The sequence below is a fragment of the Prosopis cineraria genome, unplaced genomic scaffold (assembly GCF_029017545.1).
Source record: "Prosopis cineraria cultivar Desert tree isolate PC_DT_omini unplaced genomic scaffold, ASM2901754v1 PC9, whole genome shotgun sequence".
NCBI classification, from domain to species: Eukaryota; Viridiplantae; Streptophyta; class Magnoliopsida; order Fabales; family Fabaceae; genus Prosopis; species Prosopis cineraria.
Window position 1 is genome coordinate 12,308,031 of NW_026555340.1, and position 23,568 is coordinate 12,331,598.

Below are 23,568 nucleotides of genomic sequence, written 5' to 3' on the forward strand. Positions count from 1 at the left end.
TACCTACCTACATAAGACTTTCGGTGAGTTCTTGTCTTTATAGGGCTTCATCTTATAAGTGTGATATACCTTTTGTAATAGTAATTTTCATTTTATTATGTTTCCTCCTTCTCTTGCTTCTTTCGTTCATTTTTTTTGTTAAATCTCTTGTAAATAGAAAATAAAAAAAGCACTAACATATGTCTTCATACTAGGTAGAAAATATCATTACTTTATGTAATCATTTCATTTAACCAGCACATTCTTACAATTTAGCGGCAACATAGAGGATATGTGAATAAAAGAATCTAGTGTAATTTGGATGAAGTACATGCCCCTGATTTCATCCAACACCCTAAGAGTGAACCCTTTTTGGTTGAAACTTATAGGAATAAGAGAGAAAGTGTTGTATCACATGTAAAAAGTATAATACAAAGTGTTATATTTCTAATAAGGCTGATTTTATGAATAAGAAAGAATGTAATAAGGATTATGTGACTAAAGGACAAGCGATTAAATGAAAGCTAATTTATCGACTGAATAAACCACTTAGAGTTACAAGAAAGGGAGAAATTTAACAAGAGAAATCCTAGCAAAACAAAATATTAGGATAAAGAAACCTCCTCATTGGATTATTTACAATATTTGCAATGGATTCATATGTCACTATGGATACATATGGTTTAGGCACTGATTACATGAAGCATTTGTCCACCTCATTCTAGTAAGACAACAATCTTCCCAAACCCTCAATACAATATTTCAGTTTGTCATAACTTTTTTCCAAATCTTCCCCTCCTTTGCTTAACTTTTGCTTAGGTGCCTTTTCAGGTTTTCAACCTAGTAGGTATTTTCGCTTGATCTTTTTTTTTTAATTTTTTTCTTATTTTACCTTAACTTTTGCCTAGGTTGCCTTTTCGAGTTTTCAACCTAGTAGGCAGTTTAGCTTTATGCAAAATATCTCTTCACAGCATCTGAGTTTATGGGTTTGACAATTCTTGGCCCTTTATATCTATCAAAACAAGGGCGCCTCTTGAAAAGACTTGCTTCACAATGTAAGGGCTTTATATGAAGGAGCCTATTTACCTCAGCAATCCTTTTGATTTGAAGGATCTTTTTCAAGATTAAGTCTTCTAGCTTAAATTCTCTTGGATTGTACTTATTACTAAAAGCCTTTGCCATCCTCCTTTAGTATAATTACCCATGATATATGGCTGCTAATCGCTTTTCTTCTATTATATTCAAATGGCAAATTGAGTTTTATTTAATCCATTCATCTTCTTCTGAAATAGATTCTATGAACACAATTAATGAGGGTATCTATACTTCAATTGGCATCATAGCCTCTATGTCATACACCAATGAGTAAGATGTTGCTCCAGTTGACACACGCATAGTCGCTAAGTTATGTGTTTGACTTTGAACTGTTCACACAACTTCTAAACTTCAATCCCATTTAAATTAGGTGCATTGTCTGTGATAATCCATTCTTATAGACCATATCTATAAATAATGTTCATTCGTAAAAATCTAAGAAAGGCCTTTTGGGTTATGCTAGCAAAAGAAGCAACCTCTATTTACTTTGTAAAATAATCAATAGCTACATGGACGAAACAGTGCCCATCTTAGGACTTAGGATTGATTGGACTAATAACATCAAGTCTTCATAAAAAGAAAGGCTAGGGGCCATGAGGTTGTGAAGCAGTTAAGGCGGGGCATGTATTCGGTCAGTAAAAATTTATCATTTATGGCATTTTTTGACATATTCCATGCAATCTCTTTCTATGGTTAGCCAAAAATAACCATGTCTTTGAATTTGTTTGGCCATAGTATAGCCATTAGCATGAGTTTTACATATTCCTTTATGAACCTCTTCTAAAATTTTTCATGTGTTCCCTGAGTCAACACATCAAAGCAGTGTACCATCAAAAGTTCTTTTATATAGTACTTCTCCACTAAGGAAGAAATTCATTATTATACATCCAATGGTCTTCTTGTCATTTTCCATTGCTTCTAAAGGGTATTCTCTACTTTTTATGTAACTCTTTATATCATGAAACCATGGGTGGTGTTTCATTTCATTTTCAACATTCAAGTAATATGCGAGGTAACTTTGGCCTCAATTCTAATTGGTTGAACATAAATTCCACAATCCAACTTAACCATGATAGCTAATGTCATTAAGGCATCTGCGAATTGATTCTTATCATGAGTTAAATGATAGAATCTCACCTTGTCAAATTTATTAATCAATTGAGTGAAAAATTTTTTGATATGGGATTAACTTGGAGTCTTTAGTTTGCCACTTGCTAGTTGCTTTATAAATAGTAAAATCTCTGAAAACATCAAGTTCCTTAATGCCTAATGTCACAGCAGCTTGTAAGCCATTTAAACATGCTTCATCCTTAGCCATATTGTGTGCTACAGTCAAAGCTTAATTTGATGGCCAGCGGGAATTTTTTTCTTTTGGGGATACCAACATTGCTCCTAGCCCATTTCCATAGATATTCGCTGCTCCATCATAATACATCTTCCATTTCTCTTCCCTTGTTCTTCTTCCTCTGGAACAAGAACATCCACGCTTGGAAATTAAAAATTCATAAGTTGGTACTCCTTGATAGGATTTGTTGCTAAATAATCTACAATGATACTTCCTTTAATTGACTTATAAGTCATATATTTTCATATCATATTTCGAGTGTACTACTTGCTACTTAGAAACTCAACTTGACACATGAGGACTCTCAAAAATATATTTGATTAGATCCATTCATGAAATCAACCATGGTTTATAATACATCATGTATTGCCTTAGCCGTTGAGTACCCATACTAAACCACATGTTTTTTCTATTAGTGAATATCATGATTCACAATCATTAAATTTTTCTCAAAAATAAATTACTTTTTCCTTTTTTCTAGTTTTATCAAGTTGCCCTAACATTGCACCCATAAATGTAGGTCTTATGGTTAAGTAAAGAATCAAAAGTCGACCAGGTATTGGAGGTACTAATAAGGGAGGGTCAATAAGTAGTTCTTTATCTTGTCAAAAAGCTTGTTACAATGTTTATCCTACTGATCAGTATGATTTTTTTTGTAATAATTTAAAGAGTGGCTCACAAGTGGCAGCTAACTTGGCTATAAATCTAGATATGTAATTCAAATGCCTTAAGAAGCTGCAAGGGCAGCTAACTTGGCTATAAATCTAGATATGTAATTCAAATGCCTTAAGAAGCTGCAAACCTCTTTCTTTATTTGTGTTGGCTATAAATCTAGATATGTAATTCAAATGCCTTAAGAAGCTGCAAACCTCTTTCTTTATTTGTGGTGGCCTCATGTCACAAATTGCTTTAACCTTATCAGGATCTACCACTATGCCCTTCTTACTAGTGATGAAACCTAACAATTTTTTTGATAAAGCTCCAAATATGCATGTATTAAGGTTTAACCTAAGCTTGTATTTATGCAAGCATTCAAACAATTTTTGGGGAGTTACTACATGGTTTTCCTCTTTAGCAAACTTAATTGCCCTGTCATCAACATACAACTCAATCTCTTATGCGTCATGTCATGAAATAGTGCCACCATAGCTCGTTGATAAGTTGTACCTGTATTTTTCAATCTAAAGGACATCACTTATAGCAAAGGTCCCCCAAGATGTAATGAAAGTAGTTTCTGTTTGTCCCTTACATGCATAGGAATCCCGTTGTATCCTGAATAACCATCCATAAAGGAAATCTATAACTGCATGCAAATTATCCACAACTACATTGATATGTGATAAGGGAAAGTCATCCTTGGGTAGCACGATTCAAGTTCTATAATCCACACATTCTATTTGTCCATCTTTTTTAGGCACTGGCAACAATGTTGGCAACCCCCATTGTGGATGTTTGAAAACTTCTAAGAATCTAGCTTCCTACTATTTTTTTATTTCTTCTCTAATTTTAAGTGACATATTGGGGCTCATTCTTCACAATTTTGCTTCTTAGGTTTACTATCAGGATATAAAGGTAACTTATCTCTCAAGGAATAGTCTTAGTATAATTAAAAGTTATCTAGTGGAATAAATCAACCTAAGTTGTAGGAATTTAGTCACCTAATTATCTAAACTAATTATCTAATGTGCAAGTAATTAAAATGCTTGTGAAAGTGAGTGAAATGAACCTCTCTTTTCACAATAGTAGAACCTTAGGGATTAGTTGATTCTGAACTCATTATCTTCTCATGATTAGGCAAAGTTTATCTCTCCTTTTCTATTGACTAAAGCTATTATGACTTAAGAAAATTATCTTAAGTTAATTAACCTAATTAGTTAACTTCCCTAAGTCTTAGATTAAAATCTCTAGTTTAATTAACCAACTGGTGAAGAAATTAGCCAAGTGATTCACTCAAACCTCTCCCTCAAGTGCCATAGCCAAGACAAGGAATCAAGTAACTATAAGATTATGTCAGGCTACTTAGCAACTCAAGTATTAACATCACAAGATTATGCAATAATAACACATATAATTCACTAATAAAAAACACAAGATGATGTTCCAAACAAAGAGTGGCCAAATTTAGTCATGGCTATCTAAGGAAGAAATCAAATGAAACAATCCTCTCCCTTTATATTAACATCAAATTTAAATAAAATTTACAAGCTAAGATGATTAAACCTTAGCTTAAGGAATCTAAACATCTAGTAAAAAGAAAAGAGGAAAGGAAATAAAAGAACTTAGCCAATTTAAAGCTCAAGACTCATCCTTCATCTTCATCTCTATAGGATTTCATCAAAGAAATTAGCCAATCTTTATCATCTTCAAGAACCCTAGAACATGCTTGTGAAGGCCAAACTCCATAGCTCTTAAATGATGGAAATGAGCTTCAATCCTTGTGAAAGTAGGAGGGGGTGGCACAAAATTGAGGAGAGGAGAAGAATGGTGTGAGCTTTGTGGAGGTTTGGTGGTTGAAAATGAAGGTTAGGATGCTAGAAAATGAAGAACAAAGAGAGAAAATGAAGAACACTATAAACAAGAGAGAGAAAATATGGAAGATGAATGACATGAGTATTGAATTTGAATTGGGGAGCTGAATGGCGTGCTCAAGATGTTTCCCATCAGCTGATTCTAATTAAAAAAATAAGAAAAAAATAAAAAAGAAAAATGAAAGCCTTGTCATACTTGCAAGGTAGCAACCTCTTATTGGTTGGTGGATAATTCTAATGTGTGTGTAATTTTTCATGTGTTATCCACATTTTTAGGCTAACTTAATTCTCAAATAAAGACTAATTCACATAAGAATTTTATCTCAAGGCATGTTGACTTCAATTGTCTAATTGTGTTATCCACATTTTTAGGCTAACTTAATTCTCAAATAAAGACTTTCACATGTTTTATCAAGGCCTTCAATTGTCACATAATGTCACCTTGTCACATAAATTACAATCAATAAATAGCATATGATATAATAAAATATAATTAATGTTCAAAATTAAATTATAATTAGAAGGGAGAATTTATTAAGTAAACCAAATTCTAGACTACATAAAATTATATAAAAGTTTTTACATAAAGGCAAAATGAAAACTAAGTCAAACTAAGACACATTAAAAAGTGCTAATTTTTTATTTAATTTCTCCAAAATAAAATAAATTTTAAAAATATAATTTCACTACTCATTAACTGGACATAAAATGTACTTTGTCAATTTTTTGTATATTTTCTCAAAATTTTATTTTTTTTAGACCAAAATGCCCATAGTGCACTAAACTTAAAAACTTAGGCAAAATTTCAAATCTAATGCAATGTGTGTATTTTGAGGTGATAAATCATTAAAAAAATGTCTTAATTGACACATCCAAGTATAACTATGAAAACACATTAAGATAATCACAAAACAAGCTAATCATCTCCTCTTTCTTTGGATTATCAAAATTTTCAACTCTTTTATCTTCCTCTGTCCTTAAATTTATAATTTCAATTGACTCTTCATGTGGCATGATACCTCATTCAGAAGATTCTATCATTTTTGTAAATATAGGGTCTTTTTTTTCATCTTTGTCAGTTTCATAGTCATATGTATCCATAGTGAAACATGGTTTATTCAAATTGTGCTCAGGAACCAATGGGTTTGACAGGAGTTTCAAGAATTCTAATTTTCTGGAAGATTATCATACAAGGTAAATGAGCATTTATACATATAAGATAAAAATAAGAATATGAGAAAAATATTATGGATGGAGAGAGTAAGAGTGGAGAAAGAAAGAAAGAAAGAAAAGAAAGGAAGAAAGAAGAAAAGAAAAAAATGATGAAGAGGAAAATAAAGAAAGGGCAAATGGAGAAGGCAAATAAAAAAAAATATTGCATTCATTCCTTAAATAAAATGAGGTTCAGGAGTACACAGTTTAATTAACTTAAAAAGTAAAACAACACTTTGAAGTATTACTTTAGCGACATGAGATCTGTAATCTCCTTAGATTTCCAATTGTCCAACTCTTTTCTTGGAATGTTTGGATGTATCCATACTCCAGTTGAGCTCCCTTTGTCTTCTTCACTCATCATAGCTACCAAATCATTTGGATTGATTATCTCCGTAAGTGATAATCAATCCAAATGATTTGCTTCGTCAACTTCATTTGATTCTTTCCTTTCTTCAACTTCATTTGCTTTGTCATTAATGCTTCTAAGGAAGACTCATACCCTAGATCTTGACATTTTGAATTTTTTGGGAGTATTATTGGCTCTTTCATCCCTTACAACTTGTTCCTAATCCTTTTCCCAACTTAAATCCATGGTTCTTCATAATCTTACCCACGATTTGATTCACCTCCTTACTTGATTAGTCAATCTCGACAAAATCAAAGTTTTGATATGTACTTTTAAAAGATTGCTCATTATTCTTAATATAAGGTACCACACTTGGCTTATTAATTATCAATTCCTCTTCTCCTCTTATGGTAATAAGTCTTCTGTCATCAATGTACTTAAGTCTTTGGTGTAAAGTCGAGGGTATAGCTCTAGCATCATGAATCCAAGGCCTACCAAGTAATATGGTATATGTAGCATCAATGTCCATAAGTTAAAACTCTACCATGAAAGTACTTGGTCCAATTTGTAATGGAAGGTGGACATTACCTATGACTCCTCATCTTGTCCCATCAAATGCCCTAACTATCACGTCACTATGTTTCATACAAGATGCATCAACAGGTAAAAGTTTCATAGTAGATCGAGATAAGACATTTAAGGCAGAACCTCCATTAATCAAAACTTTGGCTATTACATAACCATAACACTTCAAAGTAATGTAAAGTGCCTTTAGGCATTGAGAAGCTATCGGGAAGATTTCATCTTTAGAGAATGCAATTAATTTAGAGTTTTTCACAGCATTAATTAGGAGTTATATTTGGACACACATAAGCCTTATTTAGAACATTTTATAAAGCCTTTCAATGCTGTTCAGAATTCAAAATAAGGGACAATATAGAAATTCATGCTGGTGTTTTATTCAATTGCTCTATAACATCATATTCACTTTGTTTCATGATCTTTAAAAATTCATCAGTCCCTTCTTCTTTCCCTTTCATAATAAATTCTTTAGTGCCTGAGCTTTCTATAACTTCTAAACCCTTATTTCCTTACATATAGTTTTCATTAGCATAAATTCGACCACTTTGTGTAATTCCACTAATAGTATTGTCAACATTACTAACTTTGTTTAGTGTCCCTTGGTTGAAAGGGCCTTTAATTCTTAAGCCATAATTCTAAGGCACATCATGATTACTATGATACGAGAATGTTGCTAGTATATGGAGGAGAGCCATGGGCTTCTTATCACTGACATTATAAGACATTTTGTTGATAAGAAAAAGGGATTCTTCAATTGATTCCTTCACTTCATAAATTAGCTTGTTTGTCTTAAGGGATAAAATTTCTCTTTCTGTAGCCTGCAACTTCTTATTGATTACAAAATAGGTAACCTTCCCATCTAATGCACATATGCTTCTCATATTTTTCTTGTCAATGACTATAACCCCTAATATTATCATTCTTTGAACAAGCTCTTTAAAGAGAATACATTTTTCAATGTCATGACCTATAGCCTCTTGGTGATATTCACAAAAAACAAGCATAATTTGAATGGTTCTTTTCTTGCTCCTAAAGCTTTGCTGAATGTAGCCCAATTCTCTTAAGTGCTCATATAGCTGCTTCATGGTGCAAGTAATGTCTTCTATTGCTTGTGAGAGGCTGATGTCATTATCTATCGTGGCAACTGGCTTTCCTTTTTGATACTCAAGTAGAGGATTGGTGGTAATATTAGGATTGTTACTTGTCTTAATCCTAATATGATTATTATCTAATAAAAGAAGTACATGTCTTCTAAAAGCATCACATTTGTCAATAGAGTGGTTGATAACCCTATATGGTATTCACATGTTGCATTCAAATCATATCAAATTAGGAAAGGTAGTTGGAAAGGTTTAACAGGTTGAGGCCCCATGAGATTCTTTGCAACCAAATATTTATACAACTCTATCCGTGTAACATTACAGTTAGGTAACAAGCACTCATCCCTAGGTGGCCTTATTGATCTTGATATATTATGGTTCTAATTACCCATCTAGTGATTAAATTGAGAATTTTGAGGGGTATGATAAAATTCTACCCTTGGCCGTGATGAATCAAATCATGCAAAGTTGTTAGGTTGAGAATATGAAGGATTATAGACATAATTGAAGGATTATTGGTATGGTCCTTGCACATAATTGACATCTTCTTCTTTTTTTCTTCCCAACTTGTCCTTTCTTGATTTTTGAAGGTGTATTTTCTAATATTCCTCTTCGTATGCTTGTATCAATTCATTCACCTACCTCAATAAGATTAGAAAAATCTCGAGCCTGCATTCCTAACATAATCTTATGATAAGGATCAGCTAGAGCGTTAATAAAATAGGTTCGCAATTCAAACTCAATCAAAGGAGGTTAAACTTTAAAAGCAACTAATCTCCATCTTTAGGCGTATTCCTTAAAAGTCTCTTTAGCCTTCTTCTTTATCCCTTCTAATTGTTCCCTTGTTGGGGCTATGCTTAAGTTAAACCTATATTGTTTCATAAATGCATCAACCAAATTATCCCATTTCTTATATTTGGAGCAATCAAATTTCATAAACCACCTCAATGCACTCCCCATGAGACTTTTCTAAAAGAAATTAATGAGGAATTTGTCTTCCCTCGACCAAAGTAACATCTTTATGCAATAAGTAACCAAATGATATTCAGAATCACCATTACCATCATATTTGGTAAACTCTATTATTTTAAATTTTTTGGAACAGGCACTTCAGGTGGCAAGAAAAGTTTGTCAATCTTAAAAGATGCCTAGGTGACTAGACCTTGTAAAGCTCAAAGTTGATCTTTCATTTTTCATATCTCTTCTTTCTAGCTATCTTTGGAATTGTTTTCTATGCCCTTAAGTGATGCATTATTAAAACCTTCAGTAGGAATTATGACCGGGATGTTATATGTGTATACATCTCCCTTATTCCACTCTTAGGAAGGTTTTTTAGGAGATTTTGCTATAGGATCAATCCTTTTATCGATTATCATACTATTGATGACTACCCTTTATGGCTGTAAAGACTCATTTCCTTGAGTACCACTAGGGGGTTGAGTGTTTCAAGTATTAACTGTCCTATTTGTATTCATATTTTGCAACAATTTCATCATTTCACCCATTTGAGCTCGTATAAGGGTCATTTAGTTTTTCAAAGATGATATTTCTTCTTCCATTTTTTCCTCATGCTCAAGGTTATGAACCTCCATCGCCAAAGCCTTAACTCGTGCACGAGTCAAAAAAATTTGGGTAAGGTGATGAGTTTGGTTAAAAGAAATCTTTATCAAAATAATGTTATCTTCCCTATTTTGAAAAAAAAAGATAAATTATAAATCATTAAAAAATAAAAAAATTAACATGGAAATTAGTAGATTGTCACATGGAGTTAGCATAAAAATACTAGGTCACTTAAATGCGAATCACCACTTATTTAAAGAATTATTGTAGTTTCCTTATTCCTTTAAGATACTTATTGTATTCATGAGAAGATAAGGTTGGCAATCAATTTATAAGAATTCTAGTTTCTTTATAAATGATGTCTATTACAAAAGAAAACCTCTTGATGCAAATACAAATAACTCAAATGTTTTACAAGAATGTTTACATATAATCCCCTTGCATGACCATGATTGGGCTAATGTCCTTATTTCTCCCATGACATCATCACATAGCATAATGAAATTTGATATTTTTGCTGAAGTATTAAAAGGATGGATCATGTGCTTCGCTTGTGTGTAGACCTCTAAGAATTTTAGAATGGTTATATTTGCTAATTGGATCCAACTTTTAGCATGATCTCTCCATTTCTCTACCACTTCTGCGATTCTAGAATAAAGTGTCCTCCAATTGTCTAATGTATCAGTTTGTTAGTGTATTTGTTCCAATAGATTTTGAATTGTACCGGATGTGTCTCTTCTAACTGTTGCTAATTCATTTATTTTTGCCTCCAACTGTTTAGTAACCATCCATCTCCATCTTTTGTGATAAACTCTTTAAAGGATGAAAGGCTTGTACTTCATTTTTCAGAGCATCTCTCTCTTTAGTGACTTTCATCAACTTAATCATGTTATCCTTCATCTTTTGATCATGCTCTTTAAGTTGTATATGCATGTCACACATTGTGCATTTGAGCTTCAAATTCTATTTCTTCAATTGTTTTATTTTTGTACTCTCTTTCCATACATCTCGTCTCTTCATCCTTTCTACTTGCTCTTGAAAAGAAGCATATTCATGTTGTAAGTGGGTTAAAGCTTCTTTGTTTTCATGATTTGCTTTTGTCAACCTTTCTATTTCTTTACCCCTTTTTTTCAAATTGCTTTGTTAATTCCTTTTGTGCTTATGTTACATTATTGCTGAGCAAAGGTGTGAGCAAATGCTGGATTAATTCCCTTAATCCTTTTCATTAAGCAGGTTAGGTAACCTTCATTTGCCCTTATCAAATGCACTCCTAACTCTAACTTCCCGCTATATAAAATTTTATATCATGCACTTGCCACCTTTTGATTTAAATCCTTAGTTATGGTGTCATCATGATGGAATTGAATTCCCTGAACTGTACCTCCTAAAGGGATTTTTTATTGGAAACTCATCTATCTCAACAATAATGTGGGATTATAGTTTATTCCTCCATATAAACCCATGAGTGGAATATTAAAGAAATTCCCATATTGATAGATTAGTTTTTCCTTGTTCCACCATATCAAGTTCCAATAAACTCTTCTTTCTCAAAGTTGATTAAAAACTTCACTCTACCCTTTTCAATTTAATATTGTCTTACCTTCTTGATTTTTGAATGCAGCAAGTGGATTATAAAAATCATGCCATTTTTCTTCTTGGAATTCTTCCAAACAAGTGATTCATAATCCACACATTTAATAAGTGAAGGCAACACCTCAATCTTCCCTTTTTCTTAGTATGGCAATAGCTTAAGGTCATGTAAGTTTCTGCCAAGATTGCTGATACGAGGTTAATTTAGTGATGTTCTACCATGTAAAATACACTAATTGCATGTAAACCAATTATACCTATAACAAATGGGAATAGAATTATTTCATAAATTACCATAACGAAGACCCTATTGAAAACAATCCATCTTTTCTGCTCAACCAATGTTACCAAGTGTTTCTCCATAAATACTCTTGAAATCCCTTCCTCATTTTCTTGGCAAAAAATTTTTTTTGACTTCCTCAATGTTTAAGTCAAGAAGCTTTATAATTTGATTTTTTTAATGGTAGATATCTTGGGTACTTATAGACCTGATCCCCCTCCTCAAGAGGCATCCCCAATAAAGCACCATATTCCTCTATTGTAGGAGTGAGTTGAAAGTCTGGGAATGTGAAACATCTCAATGTATCATCCTAATACTGTCCCAAAACAACCATTGCATTAGTTTAAAATGTTTCCACTATTGCCTCCAACTTTATCTTTTTGCCTTTATACACTACTCCCATTGGAATTGCATCCATAGAGAAATGACATGGAAGAAAAATAAAGTTTTCCTTTGTCCTGTACCAAATATTATCCTTAGTCGGGATATCTTAGAAGTATTCACTAACATACTATGGGGATACTGGTAGGTTTGTTTTATTATGTGCAAAGTTTTTGGGTTGATCTAATTATCTTAGCATGGGCAACCAAGCTATTTACACCATGAAGATGAAAACCCCATTTAATAAATTTATTCCTTCGAGAGCTTTTCAACCCTTGAGGGATTAAATTTAATAAATAAGTAGCAACTCATGCAAAATTTTCATAATAACCTCTGGAAATATGAACATTCCTCAGGAAAACCATTACCAACTTTTGCTAACCTAAGGCACCCTTAGACTTGGGTATAGGGACCATTATATGTGTGAGGGTAAATGTGTAAGTGTTCAATATGTGAAGAGAGTACACAAATCTGTAGACCTAATTATTACCCAAATTTCCATATGTAAACAAAACAAACATATAAGCAAATAAAAATCATCTTCAACCACATGTTATTCAAACAATAAATAGAGGATTATGTAGATTGTCAAAAAGAAAAGCAAATTATCTACTAATGCACCCATAAAACATATAAAATAGTATGTAAAATAAAAATTGGCCATGACATGTAACACAATAAGCTTAGATTGGCTTGACCCTCTAGGAAGGTTCCTCAGTGGAGTCGCCAACTGTTACATTTGAAAATGCAATGCGGATGGCTTATGAGAGCAGAGATTTGGCCTTCAAAACAAAAACTGATTTTAGAGAGTTGCCACCAAAATTTTGAGAAAAATATTAGGAATCCATTTAAAAAAGTAAGGATGGTCTACAAAAACAAGATGGATTCAGGGGTTGATTATGTGTGAGGAAGGTGTTAGGCACCCCACAGCATCCGTTTATAAGAATGGTTACCTTAAACTTATTGTGCAAAACTCATATGGCCATCTATCTTAATTCCTATTCAATTGTGTATAAAATTCAAATAAATAAAACATTACTTTAATTACAAAAGGACTTGATTCAAAATTAACTTTTGAAGCCTACGTATCCTTTTATAAGGATTAAAATCCACGTAGTTTTGGATAAAGACTAGTGTTAATGGTTTTCTTTATTTATAATTTTCATAAAAAAAAAAGAAAGTTAAATGAAAATAACTTACCAATTGCAAACAAAACAATTTTTAAAATGTGGGTTAGTGTGTTTTAATTTGTAAAGATAATTTAGCTTCACTTTCTTACTCCCATTTTATATTTTGAAAATATTTTTGTTATTATACTTTCTCTTATTTTGAAAATTCACTTTGTCAACATAGAAAAGTAATATAATTTTATAAAAAGAAAGCTTCTAGTATGCCTACGAAAATTTATTGTCACTTGTTGACATTCAAATGACCGTAATACCTTTTAAAATTCTATATTTTCTTTACAATATAAAATATTATATTATTTACAAAATATTTTATTTTAATAGTTTTTATATATTGAAAATTTATTCAATATGCCAACAAGGACTTTTATCACCCATGACAAAAAGTATGATAAAATTTATAATCGTTATACCAGCAAACTCTTATTAACTCACATGATAAAATTATTATCTTGAATATTTGTGAAGATTTTTTTTTAAATCTCACGTGACAAGAGGATCTACCCATCTAAGTATCGTTATAATTTAAATACCATAATTTGATTAATTAATAATTAAAAAAGCATTTATTATATTATTATTTACAATATCCATTTATTTACTTATTATATAAATTAATAATCACAACATCTACGATGACTTATCCGACACAATGAGATAATTAAGCTAAATATCTATGAAAATTCTTTAAATCTCTCATAATGCCATTCAAATATTTTAATTGATTATAATTATATTTGAAAAATAAAAAGAACAAAATTGTTCATTTAAACAACGGGCTATTGGAACCCATGTTTAATAAACAAGATTGGTTGTCACACTTACGAAATATTATTGATTTATATGAAATAAAATTATGTCAAATGAGGTTTTTAAAAATTCTTGCAAAAAATTAATAACAATTATGATACAAATGATTACATTTTTTGTGAAGCAATTCATTCATGAAAAATCCACTAAAGGAAAGGGAACCAAACGACTTGGATATTTTATTCCTATTTTAACTTGAGGATGTGCTATATGAATTAGCACTCGAAAAAGGGAACAATAAAAGAGGAGAAAAATGGCAGCAACATCCACACATTTGACATCTCTATATGATAATGATGTCATTTAAAATCAAAATTATCTTCAACAATTACTCAATTAATCTCAAATGAAAATTAAACACAAAATAGTGTATGATTTTGAGAAACAAAGAAAGAGAAATCAAACTTTGGCTAATTAATACTCCTTTATGCTAAAAGACAAACTTGAATTTGTAACATCCGAAAACTTTAAATCTGAAAAAATTTAATTAATTAAGGGATAAATTAGTTAAAAATGTGATTAATTTATTTAATTATGTTTTTGGGTTGCTAATTGGATTTTTGGGTCATATTTGGCTTTAAATTGAGTTAGGATGAAAGTCGGATCAAGTTGGGAGGCATCGGGGGGAGCAAAATCCACTTGTTGCTTGCTGTGTATTGAGTCATGACTTGTGTGGCGTGCGCTGCGGCGCATGGCATAGCAGGCAACTTAAAATTTTGCAAATCATCAAAAATTGACAACTTTTAGGGCAGAAAACCTAAAACACAAAAGGAAAAATTTTGGGCACTGCTAGGGCATCAATTTGGGAGGATTCTGAAGACAAATTGAGCCTTCAAACTCTTGAGTAAGTTTTCTACCCTTCTCCTTTACCTTTTTATCTCATTTTCCATGGGATTTGGAAGAGTGAGAATTTGGTCTGATTGAATTAAGCCACGAGTCTATGTTTTAAAGGTTTCTATTGACTCTAAAGGTTTGATTTAGGTTTTATTAATCTTAGATATGTGATAATATGAAGCTACTTTCTTGTTTGGTGAAATTTAGATCAAGCCCTAACTTGATCATGAGATTTTGAAGTGTGATAAGTTGAGATATTAAGTGTTATGTTGTGAGAGAGTTAGAGGGAGGCTTAAAGGGATTGTGTGAACAAATTCTAATCTTAACAAGCCTCTTTGTTGAGAATATGAGTGAGAAGTGGGAGAATTAAGAGGTTATTGGTAGCTAATAGTGCTTGTGTTAATTGAAAATTAACGTATGGTACTTGTTGATGTAGATTATGATGTGGGAAGACTTACCTTGATACAAGAAGAAATTTAGTACCACGAGTAACCCTTTTAGTAACAAAAAGGTTGAGATAACTAGATAATTTACATTATTTATTAACTTGTGTAAGTTATTCTCAAGTTGGTTTTCTATGATTTGTTAAGTATATATGTATAAATTCTTTAAAGGTTAACTATTTTAGAAAATGAGTGGAGTATTGGTTTGTGAAATTCTATATTTTTGAAGTAAATGGTAAGATTTTGTTATATTTGTTTGGAAAGTTATTTATGCATGGTCAAGTGGGGATATATAGTGAAATGTGGCATATTAGAGGGTGGGAGGTCACTCTAGTAGAGTTTAGTGAAGATTAAGTTCATATGGCATTGCTGGCACCTCCGGACGTCAGGTGCAGCATTTACTCTTCTTAGTGCCCGAAAATGGATGCGGTTTTAGAGACTCACTCTCCTTAAGTACCTAAAGGGTACAGAGTTGGAGATTATGCTCCTTAGCATCTGTAGGATGTGGTGTTGGAGTAACGACACCCCAATTACTTGTAATAGGGGGAACCAGTATTCCAGAAGTAGTTTAGGACACCTTGATCAGGTAGTTCTACCATGGATGGTGAGCTTAGGGACCATACATAGGGTTTGGTTCTGTAAAATTTCCTACCGGTTTGGTCAAGAATATTGGAGGACCGGATGGTTAGGGATCATGCACGTAACTTATGGTGATTTTATATGTTGTGCTTATTTTACTTGATTTAAGGCTTGTCTATAACTTGGCATGTTAATCAATAATGTAGATTATCTTAGTTATTGAGATTTTTATCTCACCCCGTGGTTATCATTTTACAGGTTCTACTACTGAGACTAAGTAAGGCAAGGAATCAGGCAAGGATTAGTAGATTTGCTACATCGAATAGTAATGCCCGATTTTGGTTTGAGTGGTATACATAAACTTGTTATATGATATTATATGTTGCCAACTAGAAATGCATATCATTTTGTTTAGTTGCACTTGTTCCATACTATGTTGTTTTGTATTTTAGCCCAATATTATATATGATGTGAATATATGAGAATTTTTATAGTGATGTACTAAAATACTAATACAAGTGCAAGGAATGTTTTATCTATGTGGTGACAATGTATATGTAGTGTAATATGTGGCAATAGAGGCCAAATAGCATATATGATGTTGATTTGGTGTTTTGACCATATTAGGCAAAATGGCCATTGAGTGGCCTAATTTTGTGTTTGGTATATTTTTGTATGTTTGAATATTCACTCAAGTGTATTTTGATCTATTGGACTTGGTTCAAGCCTGACAATGGGTTAATGGTATAAGTTATGAGTTTTGAGTACTTGGATGCTTAAAAATCACTTTAAAAACTGACTTTTACATCTGAGCATCTAAAATTCTCGTACGGTGTTAGATTGTAATAAAACTTGTACCATTAGTTAGCTTATCAAATAAACTTTGTGTGGGTACTTGAATCACTCCAATCGGACATCAGATGCAAAAATGGCAGGCGCTCAAAGTTCATCCAGAAAAGCTATCATGATAGCATTGCTGTTATGGACACGTGCGCCGCGGCACATGGTACAACGAGTGAATTTGCCTTTCTGTGCCACATGCTGCGGCGCATGGACCACGAGCCATGACACAAGGACCAAAACACTCAAAAATGACATTTTCGGCTTTGTTTTGAAGTGTTTTGCTTCCCAAAACTTTTCCATGCTTCCAATTCCCTTATAAATCATTAAGTTTGAGCTCAAACTATCAATTTGAAGGGTTTTTGTGGGATCCCAAATATTCCACAATTATTTTTAAAGGATTATTAGTTTTAACCCTTATATTTATAATGTGACCTTATGAGCAATCCTTGCTCCTAATTATAATTATTTGTTGTGATTTTGTGGTAAATTTTGGTAATGTCAAGGTGGACATTACATTTTGGTATTAATTTCTTGGGTTATGAGATCTGGTTGTGCTAATGTCTCCACTGCATTTATTCTCATTAGTTGGCAACTTTATGCACACAACTCTTTCCCTTTATCTCATTTCCTTTATTTTCCACTAATTCTCCTTTTTCTACTTGGTTTCTTCCTTAGGAGGGGAGAAAAATGTTTAGAAGAAGCATCCAAAATGCTAGTAATTTACCAGAGAATGATGGGCCTATACCAAAGATACAACCAGAGATACAAGTGGAACAACAACAAAGGCCCCAAGGTAATGATGCAATTCTTGAAGAATTGTGAGATATGATGAGGAATATTTAGAGAACTATACAAGACCATGACACTTTGCTTCGTAATAGAGGTCATGAGGAGGAACAAAGGAGATAAGAGGAAGCTCATGAGAGTAGATTAGAATCATCTCATGGTTCTGGTAGTAGACCTGGATCGTCTGGGATGAGAATGGATGGAGATGTTCAAGGGATGGCTATTGATCGAGCATAGAGGACTTTCTCTCGATTTAACCCTTCAACCTTTAATGGAACTATGAAGGAAGGAGAAGTAGAAAAATGGATAGAAAGAGTTGAAACCATCTTTGAGGCGGTATCGTGCTCTACGAAATAGAAAGTAATTATAGCCACAGTGTATCTTGTTGAAGATGCTAAACACTGGTGGAATTCTGGAAGATCAGTGGATGGACGTCAGCTGATATGGGTACAATTCAAGGAAATGTTCTTTGATCATCATTTTCCTCTAGCATTTAGAGATGAGAAGGAGGTCGAGTTTCATGCATTTCTGTAGGGAGATCTTGACGAGGAAGCATTTATTCAAAAGTTTAATTAGCTATCAAAATTTTTTACTTATTTGAATGAGACAAATGATAGTGAGTGAAAGGCTAAGAGGCTTTTTGGAAAAGAGGAGGCCTGAATATAGACAACAAATTGCTCTGCTAGAAGTAACCACATATGCTTACATGTGTAATCGGCTTTGAATTACAGCAAGAAGGGGTTCGGAAGTAGAAGCAGAAAAGAGACGAGATAGTTATGGGAGGTTCTCGTCTTCCCTAGGCCCTTCTAGTAGAGTCTCCAAGAAGATGGGTTATGGCCTGAGTAGTTCTGTAGCACCAGGAAAGAAGAGTTTTGTTAGAGGATCGCAGACTCGAGGAACATTTTAAAGGGGTGGATTTAGGAGTTCTAATGTTTCACAACTACCCGATAGGCTTCTAATATGCCTGCCCTGACCTTGAGTACAGCTCGACCACCACCGTGTGCTAAGTATGGGCGGTCACATCCTGGGAGGTGCTGGGCATGTTTTCAATGTGGGAAACCTAGCCATCTAACAAGACAATGGCTCGAGGGAAGAGTGGAGATGGCAGAGTAGAGATCTACCATTCCAGGACGAGTCTACACACTATCTTAGGAGGAGGCAAGAACGTCGACGAACTTGATAAAAGGTATTATTTTTATCTGCAAGCCAAAAATTGAAGCATTATTCGATTCTGGTGCTACATATTCATTTATTTCATATGAATGTGTAGAAAGGTTGGGACTTCCTTTACATGAATTGCTTTATGTGATTAAAGTGTCTACGCCATCTGGGTCATCTAATATAACTAGTAAAGCATGTTTGAATATAGAAGTGAGGTTTGAAAATCATTTGACCACTCTTGATTTGATCCTGATTCCTATGAAGGATTTGGACGTGATTATCGGTATGGACTGGTTGATGGCAAATAATGCCACCTTGGATTGTGCTAGGAAGACAATTTTGTTACCGGTACATACTACACCTTTCTGACTAAAAATTAAAAAATAATTAGCTATAATATTTATTAACAATAAGTAAATATTTAGTTAGTAATAGATATATGTATATAATTAAACTACTAATAAAATACTTATAAGAATATTATTATAGTTATTGCTATTAATAATTACTTGTATTACTTAATAATTATAATCAAACAAATATTAAACATTAGTATGAATAACAACTAAATATTTAATTAATAATTATTTATTAACATTTTGTATATTATTTTTTTAATAAATTATATAGAGAGGCTGACTAAAAATAAAAAAATAGCTATAATATTTATTAATTATAAGTAAAGATTTAGTTAAAAATAGATATATGTATATAATTAAAGTATTAATGAAGTACTTATAAAACTATTAATGTACTCATTGCTATTAATAATTACCTATATTGCTTAATAATTATAATCAAATAAATATTAAATAATAATAAAAATAATAATTAAATATTTAATTAATATATATTAATATTAATAATTATAATCAATAAATACTAAATAATAATAAAAATAATAATTAAATATTTAATTAATATTTATTTATTAATATTATTTTTTAATAAATGATAAAGAGAGGTGGCGTTTGTTTAAGAACAAACGCCACCTCTTTTACTAAAAATTAAAAAATAATTGGCTATAATATTTATTAATAATAAGCAAATATTTAGTTAATAACAAACAAATGCAACCTCTCTTACTAAAAATAAAAAATATTTGACTGTAATATTTATTAATAATGAGCAAATATTTAGTTAATAATATATATATATATATATATATGTATATAATTGAAGTACTCATAAAATACTATTAAAAATATTATTATAATTATTGTTATTAATAATTACTTATATTACTTAATAATTATAACCAAGTAAATAATAAATATTAGTAAAAATAATAATTAAAGATTGAATTAATCTTTATTTATTAATATTTAGTATATTTTTTTAATAAATAATGTAAAGAAGTGGCGTTTGTTGGAAGAATGAACGCCACTTCTCTAACTAAAAATTTAAAAATAATTAGCTAAAATTTTTTAAAAAAATTAGTAAATATTTAATTAATAATCAATATATGTATATAATTAAAACATTAATAAAATACTTATAAAGATAGTAATATAGATATTGCTTAATAATTATATTCAAACAAATGCTAAATAATAGTAAAAATAATAATTAAATATTAAATTAATATTTATTTATTAATATTTAATATATTATTTTTTTAATAAATGATATAGAGAGGTGGCGTTTGTTCACACCACCTCTGACTAAAAATTTAAAAATAATTGAATATAACATTTATTCAAAACAAATAAATATTTAGTTAATAATAGATATATGTATATAATTAAAATTCTAATAAAATAATTATAAAAATATTAGTATAATTATTGCTATTAACAGTTAGCTATATCACTTAATAATTATAATCAAACAAATATTAAATATTATTACAAGTAATAATTAAATATTAAATTAATCTTTATTTATTAATATTTATTATATTATTTTTTTAATAAATGTTGTATAGAGATGATGTTTGTTTATAGTATAAACACCACCTCTCTCCTTAACACAAAAAAAGAATTTATAACATTTACTAACAATAAATTAAAAAAATAATTGATTAATAAATAAGAGAAGTGATGTTTAAAAGGCCTACAAACGCCACCTCTTTCCTCAAATATAAAAATATTAAAATTAATTTTTAATATTATATAATAAATAATCTAAGTTTATTATAAAAATATTAAGAGCAAAAATATTTGTTTAATAGTTTAAAGATAGAGGTGGTGTTTTATTTTCAAACAAATGCCACCTATTTCAATAACGGTAAATAAAATATTATGATCGATTAAATATCAACAAAAATTATAACACAATAAAATTAATTTATTATTATGTAATAAAATGATCAATATTAGAATTTACATTATTTAAGAATATATGTATATTAATAGTGATAATTATTATATATTTTATTTAGTAATTTTTTTAAGATTGGTAGCATTTGAAGTTTTTAGAAATGCCACTTCTTTAATTTAGTTATTAACTTTCTTAATAAATCAGAGAGGTGACATTTTCATATAAAAGAAATGCCACCTATATTATTTTCAATTATTAAAAAATTGTTCATACAGATTATTTATATTTATTGTGTATTTATAAAAAAATAATTATATAATATTACAAAGCAAAATAATTACTTACAACGAAGTAAAGAGGTGGCATTTAAATACTAAAATGCCACCTAGTTGTTAATTAACATAAATCTATGACATTTCATTTTAAAAATGTCACCTGTAAATTTTACTATAATTATAAAATAAAAAAATAATTTAAAAGCTGTGACATATGATGAAACAAATGTCATCTTTTTTTTTTTTAATCTGATATTGATAGCATTTAATTTTTTATTGTTTTTTTGTAGTAGTGATGGCACATAATTTAAAAAGAAATTGGGAGCTCAATGTAAGTTCAAAGTGGAAGTAGTGGTCCAGTAGTTTTTTAAACTTCCTATTGGTATTTTGAAGGAGCATCTGAAACTTCCCATCAGGAACATTAAAGATGGCCATATTTTCTTTCTAAATTAAGGACCAAGGTAACCGGTGCTTCTCGAATGATCTAAGAAAAGGTAAGAACATGAAGATACATAGTTTGACAATTTTCCTTTCATTGTATTTATGACTTAAGTCGGAATCTAAACACCTTTTAATTACAAAAGAATATCATCAAATCACCCCTCCACGTCTCAAAGGGCTACACCTTGAGTAAGCTGCAACCTATGCATCACATAGAAAGCAAAGAAAATAACTATATTCTCAAATATTATTGCATTAAGCTTCAGCGCAAGGTCCTAAGAAAACTTCATAGAAATTAACAATTAACTTGCAAAATAACATAGAGAAAGACATTTGAAATCTTGTGATCTTCAACCCAGAAGAAAGCAGGCAAAACCACACTACCGCAGGTAAGAATCTGTAGTGAAGAATTTTAGAAATACGTACTATACCAGAATCTTTATATCCAAGGTTATAATTTAGAAACCTGGCCCTCTTCAAACACAATATCAAACACAAATCAGTACTAGCTAGCAATGGTTAATGAGATGCTGCGTGAGGCTGGGATGATATGACTAAGAAACAAAGAGCCAGAGCAGTGAAACCCACAAGAGCCATGGAGGTTAATTTGGCGGATGATGAGATGGGAAGTCAGGAGGAGGATTCCTGAATGCAAAAAACCAAAGGAAAAGGAGGATACTCACCGTCGCCTGAATACGATTGTAGTATACATGGAGATGAATAGCAACGACATAACTATCATGGTCGCATCCTCGTCGCTGACTCCTTACGGTCATGGCCATTGTCACATCGTTTTCCTTGGCTTGTTTCTCCATCATCACCGTGTTCTCCAGATCTCCCCACCATTTTCCCACTTCTACACAATGAACAAAGCAGGGGAGTCAAGAAGATGAATAGAAGAAAATGGACTGCACTGAAATAGGGTCACATATCTCACAAGTTGCGGACGGAATCCATGGAGTGCGTCGCCGGCTAGTCGAAAACAGTGGATCGATGATTCCCGTATTGTTGCGGTCATCAACAGAGAAGAAATTTGGTTGCGCCAAGGAGGAGGTTTGTGTGAGAGAAGGATGCGGAGGGAATTGGCTCCCCTGAACGAAGATGGGATGCAGACGGCGGAGCTGAAGGAGAGAGAATAAGGTCAGATGAGGGAGAGGTTGGTGAATAATCTGACAAAAACAATGAGAAAAAAGGAGGGGGGTGGGGAGAGGCGGAGTTTAAGAATAGTATCATGAGTGTAAAGCCAACATGAGCCATGCAGCGTGAACATAACGATGTTGCGTTTTGACATTCCCATCCACGCCTTCCTTGTTGGACTCCACCAAACACCTTTCCCTTTTACGAGAAGCACATGCTCACGTATACTCTCTCTGACTCCTCATACCAATCTCTTCGTCCCCCACTGTCATCCCCTCCCATCCTCTGATGCTTTAATGCAAGAGAAATAAACAAGCCGGAATGTGGGTCCTCTCATCCAATGATTTTAATTAAATGCAGCTGGGATGGTAGGGGCGAGTGGCGAGGTTAAGGGCACGTGCGAGGATGCGTCTCCCAAAGTCAGTGCTGACATCACTATTCCCCGCCTCGTCCCTCCCAGATTCGCTTCTCTCCTTTAGGTACTCCGTCTATTGCCCTTCCATGATACTGCCATAACAATATCTAAGCAGAGCCAGGCCTAAAAAAATTTTGTGATGGAGACAATATCTATATTTTAAAAATATAATTTTAAATACTTTTTCATTTAGAAATATAAGTTTTTTTGAGAGATTGAATATTAAAAAGTATAAAATATTTTTAATATTTTAAAAAATAATCATTGCATTTTTTTTAAAATGCCCTTAATGAATAAATAACTAATATTTTTTTAGTGTTAAATACTCTGTTAAATAAGGTTAAATAAAAAAAATATAATGTTAATTTGAAAATAAATAACTATTTTTTTGAGA